This window comes from Muscardinus avellanarius (genome assembly GCF_963383645.1).
Source record: "Muscardinus avellanarius genome assembly, chromosome: 11".
In the NCBI taxonomy this organism is placed as follows: Eukaryota; Metazoa; Chordata; class Mammalia; order Rodentia; family Gliridae; genus Muscardinus; species Muscardinus avellanarius.
Genome location: NC_137797.1, coordinates 76,402,981 through 76,411,429, shown reverse-complemented (window position 1 = coordinate 76,411,429; position 8,449 = coordinate 76,402,981).

Here is an 8,449-nt window from a genome sequence, read left to right as displayed (position 1 = left end):
AAAAAAAAAAAAAAAAAATGCAGCCTTTATGACTAGATAGCTGTCGACCGGGATGGGGCGGTGGCTCAAGATGGAGCCTAGGCATGTTGCCAAGTCACGAGGCTCACGAGGCTGGCGGTGCCCTGAGCCTGCGCAGTGAGCCCTATCAGGCGCCCTACGGATGATCAGTGACCCAGCTCCTCATGCTACCACCAGCCCGCCTATGAGAGGGTTAGAAATGTGCACGCCCTAGCTGTGGGAAGCTTGGGGTTGGTGGAGTGATGAGGGAGGGGTTATGAGACTGATATATATTTGCCTGCTGTGCGCATTGAAGGGGAAGCATTAAAGAAGAAGTATCACCAGTAGACTCAGTGTTTGTGTCTTCCTTCCTGCGGCTCTGCAGGTTGGAGCCTTAGGGACGCAACAGATAGCAACCATGGTTTTCTGCCAAGTTGATGACTTTATTCCTCTGCCTCGGACTTCTCCCTATCTGTTCTTTAACTTCCTTAATATTAAGTATATGATTCCTTTGTTTTCTTTATGACTCATTGTTTCTGCTTATAGGATATGTGTGTGTGTGTGTGTGTGTGTGTGTGTGTGTGTGTGTGTGTGTGTGTGTTTGAAATTCCATTGTCTGAGATGCTGAGGACCTAAGTTGCTGAAGCTGGATTCAAACCTACAATCTTCTTGTCTCAGCCTCTGAAATACTGGGATTTCTGCCACCATGTTCCAGCCCTATTTTTCTTCTTCTTTCTTCTCCTCTCTTTCTTCTTTCTTCCTCTTCCTCCTCTTCCTTCTTTTTCTTCTTCTGTTCTTCTTTCTTCCTCTTCCTCCTCTTCCTTCTTTTTCTTCTTCTGTTCTAAGGATTAAACCAGGAACATTCTAATGCCAAGTTATACCCCAAACCGTATTTTATTTTCTATTTTGGAAATAGGGTCTCCCTAAGTTGTTGAGGCTGGCTTCAATTTGTGATCCTCCTGTGTCAGCCTCCCAAGTCCTAGAATTACAGGCATGCACCATGCCTGGATCATTGCTTCTTCTTTCCATTCCCCACAGAGCGTCCCTCTATTTCTGAACCACTGTATCAGTATTTCCTTCTGTTCCCTCATTAAAACACTTGCAAAGGGGTTCTCTGGATGGCTTGCTTTTCACTATCTGTATAGATCACTCCTCTTGCACAGAGTTCTCATACATGATTATCACCTTTGTCAGTTGTTAAAATAATTTCTAATTAACATCCATAAATTATCTCCTTTCAAGGATAAATCACCATCAAGTGCCTACCATAAGTACAAAGTTCCATCAACACATTAGCAGAAAATATTGACAAACTTTTGTGGTTTAGTGTATTTTAAGCTTCTTTAAATATTTAACAGGATCATACATAATTTTCTGAAAAAATGATTAAAGATAAATTCACTGCAAAATTAAATGTTAATAAACTGATACTAGCCAATTAAAAAGTAGTAATATAATACTTTAGTACCTAATATCCTTTAACCACACCATTTTTCTGACTTCTCAAAATAAAGCTCATTTACAGAAATACAAAATAATTCAACACGGTAAAAATCACTGTGTTAAGTTATTCAAACAAAGATTACTAGATAAACAATGAAACCAGCAAACATGAGTTATAATAAGGAAGATAATGAACCCCAGCAGAATTTTTGTCATTAAGAATTTGTGTCATTAAGAATGTAGAACAACTGGAACTCTCATATTAGTGAGAATAGAATATAGTAAAGTATTAGTGAGAATAGAATATAGTAAAGACTGTTTGCAGTTTCTCAAGTTATGCATACGTTTACCTTATGATCCAGCATCAGCATTTTAGTGAGATTTTCAGCAACATAATGAGAACTTGTTTTAAAACAAAAATAAAAAATTAAAACAAAAATCAAAATTAACAACTGATTCAAAAGTTTATATGGAAATACCAAGGACCTAGGCCAAAATAGTTTTGAAATAGAAGAAATTAGAAAGCTGATACTGTCTGCTTTTATTATATAAAATAAAATATAGAATTATTATAAAACTGAATTAATCAAATTGGCATGCTACTGGTATAGACAAATATATGAATATAGCAAAAAAAGAAGAAATCTAGAAATATATGAACAATATATTGTGATGTCTAGAAATCATTCACATATGAACAGCTGATTTTTTTAACAGACAGAAGCAATGTGGCATAGAAAGATTGTCTTTTTTGAGCTAGGTTTGGTGGCACTTATAATCTCAACTATCCAGGAGACTAAAGCAAGAGGCTATCATAAATTCCAGGCTAGCCGGGCGCGGTGGCACATGCTTGTAATCCTCGTGCTTTGGAGGCTGAGACAGGAGGATTGTGCAGGTTCGAAGCCAGCCTCAGCTGGATGAAGAGACCTTGTTTCCAAATAAAATATAAAATAGGTCTGGGAGTGTAGCCTGGAGGTAGAAGGCCCCTGGGTTCCATCCCCAGTATCACCAATTAATTAATTAATTGATTAATTCCAGGTTAGCGCGGTCAACTTAGCAAACCCTGTCAAAAAATAGAAAAAGTTGTGGCTATAGAGGCTAAAATTTAAAATACTGATCATATCAGGTGTCATTAAGAATGTAGAACAACTGGAACTCTCATATTAGTGAGAATAGAATATAGTAAAGTATTAGTGAGAATAGAATATAGTAAAGACTGTTTGCAGTTTCTCAAGTTATGCATACGTTTACCTTATGATCCAGATGTTCTTCATCTGGTAAACTATCTTCAATAAAACTGTTACAACTTATGGAGAGCATGGTGACCCATCCTATAATCTCAGAACTTGGGAAGCCAAGATAGGAAGATCACAGATTTGAGGCCAGCATCAGCATTTTAGTGAGATTTTCAGCAACATAATGAGAACTTGTTTTAAAACAAAAATAAAAAAGGACTAGAGGTGAATCTTGGAGGGAAAGTGAAAAAATATAGAAAAAATAAAATAAAACATGTTCAAACTTAAAATTATCTGGCCGGGCGTGGTGGCGCACGCTTGTAATCCCCAGCTTGGGAGGCGGAGACAGGAGGATCACACAGGTTCGAAGTCAGCCGCTCTGGCTTAAGAGACCCTGTTTCCAAATAAAAAAATATAAAATAGGTCTGGGAGTGTAACCCGAAGGTTTCCTGGGTTTCTAGGAACCCCAATACCATCAAAAAATAATAATAAAAGAAATTTTAAAATTGTCTGTAAGTAATGGACTATCTTGGATTCAGGATTATGTGGCTGGATGCAGATGCGTACTAACAGGTCTATTATATAACACTCCTGAGGTAACCCCTTACCTATAGCCCAAACTCTGGGGAATCTGAAAAACCATTATAACATCTGATTATATTAGGTAGTTGGGTGTCAAAGAAGGAAATTCTGGCAATCTAAATGTGAAATAAGGATGATGGGGAGACAGTTCTCAGAGAAAATTTTCTAATGATTCTATTGGGTTTGAACTGAAGGTGGAGAATGATTTTAAACTCTTTAATCATATGACAGAAATGTGTATATTCTATCTTCAAAACCAAATACACCAGTAGAATATTTCTATTAGGGAATAATGGTATATACAGAAAAGAAAATAGAATCAGATTATGAGTCTTGACTGCCCTATCTAGAAGGTTTTTTCATGTTGTGTGTGATTTTTGTTCATCTTGGAGTCAGTGGAAAGCTATCAAAAGTTTTTATGCAGGTGATAAGACGATGAAACCATGAACTCTGGAGATAAATGGGTATAGTTCGAATTCAAGTTCTTCAAATTTGCAGCTGTGGGATTTAGGATAACTTACTTAGTAGCATGTCTAAGCCTAGGGTGTCTCATCTATGAAACTTAAAATATATCAACATTTAAGGAATGGATTCGAAACCATGTAAACCTCTATCACAGTATCTGGTACCTACTAAGGCCCAACATGTAATAGCATCATGATTATTTTTAAAAGAATAATATATTATCAGCATATAGCATAGTTTGGGAATGGATTAGAGAGAAACAAATTGAGATTCACATAATCAGTACTAAGCAAATATTGTCAACTGCTTACCTATTGATAAATGGAGCAAACTGCTGTTGTTTTTCCAAGAAAATAAAAGTACATGCCTCTGGTTACCCTCTACACCCAGGTACAAAGACAGGGTCTCTGACTACATGGTAGTCTTAAACCTACTTGTAGAGACCATTCAGTCCTATGGAGATGCCAATATTTGTAAAATTCCTTGAGGATATATAGCAAGAGTTATCTAAGTATTTTCTCTTTAGTACACAAGTATAACAGACATGAAGCCAAATACACGGATAAAATGAATCAATAGGCTTTTCCCATTGTTTATTCTTCTGTGCATGTCAAAAGGCAATGATTTTTTGCAAACATGACCCAGCTCCCAATGCTATCTCAATTTGCTTCTTCATTTCAGAGTTTCATCAATTTATTTATACAGTGTCCCAGTTTGATCATTTACCAGGCTTCATGCCTGTCTCTGCAATACTCCTGTCTTTGATTCTATGCCTCCTTAAGTTTCTGCATAGGGTTTTTGATTCGTTAGATATATATTCCTCTGCCTTGAAAGAAAATGTGTTTTATGATTCAACCTAAACACCCCAAAATGTTTCTTATAAAACTAATTTCTATTCTTTCCATCAAGATTCTAATATACTTGACTTGCTGAATTTTACTTGCAAATTTTTATATTAGAGGTCACAAAAAACAAAATGTCAAGCTGGGTGTGGTGGCACATGCTTGTAATTCCAGTGCTTGGGAGGCTGAGACAGGAGGATCACACAGGTTCGAAGCCAGCCTCAGCTACTTAGTGAGGCTCTCAGCAACTTAGTGAGACCCTATTTCCAAATAAAGTTTAAAATAGGTCTGGGAGTATAGCCCAGAGGTAGAAAAGCCCCTAGGTTCTACCTCCAGTACCACACACACACACAAAAGAGAAGATTAAGCTGAGCTGGACATGGTGGTGCACACTTGTAATGTAATCCCAGCATTTGGGAGGCTGAGACAGGAGTATCACACATGTTTGAAGCCAGCCTCAGCTACTTAGTGAGGTTCTCAGCAACTTAGTGAGACCCTGTTTCCAAATAAAGTATAAAATAGGTCTGGGAGTATAACCTGGAGGTAGAAAAGCCCCCTGAGTTCTACCCCCAGTACCACACACAAAAAAGTCAGCATTCTATTGAAAGCCAAAATTGTACTACCATGTTGCACATCACTTGTCAATTTTGTGACATGGTTGAAATATGAAATGACTAAGACAATTGTCCAAGTTATATGAGTATTAAATGTTTTTACATTTTTGTCTATGTGTTTCTGATTTTTTTTAATTCAAAAAGTCTTGGTCTCTACAACTTAGTATTTTGTGGGGGTTTTTTTGGGGGGGGGTTCTTTTTTTAATTTTTTATTGGTGCACTGTATTCATACATCATAGTGGGATACAAAAAAAAAAACTTTTGTAGACATACATGCACACATCGCCCAGTCAGCCCTCACCTGATCCCCACCCCATTCCCTCCCCATCTCTCCTTCCCATGCTTGGCTTAGTGGTTGACATCTAGTATTATAGCAATTTATCCAAAATTAAAAATGATAATCTCACATAACAGTTTCATTTGTCTGATACCAAGCTTTTGATAACTTAAAGATAACATTTCAATATTTCTTTTTGCTTTCTTTCTTACCAGAGAATATTTTTTCCTTTTTTTTTTTTAGGTGAAACTATCATATATTTATATATTTATTTTTCACAAAAAATCTATCCTAATATGGAATATGGATTCTAGATACCCAAAAGGATCTCAAAAAAGAACAAAGCTAGAAGATATATATTTTCTGATTTCAAACCATATAAAGCTACAATAATTGAAACAGTGTAGTACTGTTCCAGAGGCAGATATATAAACCATTGGAGTTAAATAAAAGCCTAGAGATACATTCTTCCATATATTGTCAAGTTATTTTTGACAAGGTTTCCACGAACATTTGGTGGAGGAAATAATAATATTTTAACTAAATATTGTTGAAAAATAATTACATGAAAAAGAATAAAATTGACCCTTACCTAACACCATATACAAATATTAACTCAAAATAGATAAAAAACCTAAATATAAATCTTAAGACTATAAACTTTTAGAATAAAATCTGGGTCATTAAACCTCACAACAATGAAATTGGCAGTGATTTCTTGAATATAATTTCAATGGCACAGGCAACAGAAGGGTAAACAAACTCCCTAAAAAATAAAAAAAAATATATTGTATAACCAAAGGCAATGTAGAGTTTAAAATTACCGACAGAATGGGATAAAATATTTCCAAATGCTATATCTGAAGGTATATTAATATTCCAACTAGAAATCCTAAAAATTAACAACAATAAAAGCAAACAATACCATTTAGAGATAGGTAAAAGACTAACATAAATAATGAATCTCCACAGATAACCAATCTTAGTTGTCTGTTGGATAGAAAATATTGTTTCTCTGGTTCTGGTGTGTGTTACCTATTTCTTCTTTGTAGTTAATCTCTTTGAGTATTTTCTCTAGCACTGGTTTTGAAGACATAAATTCCTTCAGTTTCTGTTTGTCATGGAAGCTTCTTATTTCCCCAACTAATTTGATAGAAAGTTTTGCTGGGTAGGAAATTTTTGGCTGGAAGTTGTTTTCTTTCAGAGTTTGGAATATGTTACTCCAAGCCCTTCTGGCTCTCATGACTTGGTTTGGGAAGTCTGGAGTGATTCTAATTGGTATGACTCTGAATGTCACTTGGCCCTTTGTTTTTGTTGCCTTTAAGATTCTCTGCTTGGCTTCCACATTGGTCATTTTGACAATTATGTGGCGTGGGGATCCTCTTCTCCGATCCTGTCTAAAGGGAGTTCTATAAGTTTCCTGGACCTGTGTATCGACCTCTTGCTCTATGTTTGGAAATTTTTCTGCTATTACTTCCTTGAAGAGATTGTTGATCCCTTTGGTTTCACCTTTTTTTCCCTCCTCTATTCCAATTATTCTTAGGTTAGCTCTCTTAAAATGGGCCCATATTTCTTCAATGTCAGATTCCTGCTGTCAGATTTTTTTTCTAGATTAGAAACTATGCATTCATTTTTGGATTGCTCATCTTCTAAGAGCGAGATTCTGTTCTCCATGTGTTCTAATCGGTTGTTTGTACTTTGAATTGAGCCCTTTACTTCATTAATTGCATCCTTTATCTCTCTTTGGCTCTCTCTGAATTCTTTTCAAAATACCTCTATTATTTCTACAGTTATTTTCCTGATTTGATCTTCTATAAATCTCTGCATTTCTGTTTTATCAGGTTCTGATGTTGTGGGGTTGTGGGCATTCACTGCTCCATTGTTATTTCTCTTTCCCATGATTTCTGAAGTTTGTGCCTTCTCTGGGTTCTTCCCTTGTGTCACTACGACTTCACTTAAGGTGCTCTGGATCTCAAGTCTGTGGTATCTCGGTCCCCACTACTCCTTTACTGGGTTGTATTACAGAGTCTCAGACTGTTATTGAGTATACAGATGGAGCTGTAGTGGACTCGGTGAATTTGCTGCTGCTGCCGCCAGTGGCAATATGGCGCTGCTGCCACACCCTCGGCTGTGAGGCTGGCGTATTTCTTCTCTGGTTTTGAGCTCCACTCTGAGTCCCTGCAGCTTGTGCTGAGCCCATCCACTGGGAGCTTTAGATGCTTCCTGTGCCGAAAAATCTGCCGAATCCCACCCGGCTGTTCCGCAGTGGCTCACCTCGGCTTGCTGTCCGCCGCTCTCTTTGGAGCCTGGTGGGCTGTTGAATGTGTTGGTCTGTAACCGTAGCCGTCTGGTGAACTCGCTGCTGCCGCCGGCAGTAAGGTGCTGCTGCTGCGTCCTCGGCCGTGAGGCCAGCGTATCTCTGTGGCTCTGAGCTCCGTTCTGAGACCCCCTCCTCTCTGGGGCTGGTGATTTTTTTGCTTCTCTGGTGATGGTGTTTTCTGGCTATGAAAGGCGCTGATTTTGTGGTAATAGAGATTGGTTGTTAGCGGGGTGCTTAAGTCCCGCTTTTCTCGGCCGCCATCTTCCCGGAAGTCCTCTACAACTTAGTATTTTGTGATCAAAGCACAGTGAATAATAGAAGTCAGCATTATAATCAGTTCAGTTCTTCAGGACTCTTGATTGCTAGTGATAAAACAGCATCTCAACTCAGCTTGAGCAGAATAGAGACTTCAATAAGTAGCTGAAGTAAATGAAAAATACATAGGTTTCTACCTGCAGGCATAGCAGGATCCTTGTCCTCATAAATGGTTCTCATTCTCACTTTCTTGGACAGCTAGCTCTTCTAGGCATGATGAATAGCTGCTGTCTACAATATCTACACTATTCTATCTTATCAACATCTTAGACAGAAAGACGCTTTCCTGTTAGTTCTGGCAGACAATTACCAATGCTTCCTGAACTAAATGAGGTGCTCCAGGTAGATATGAGGTATAT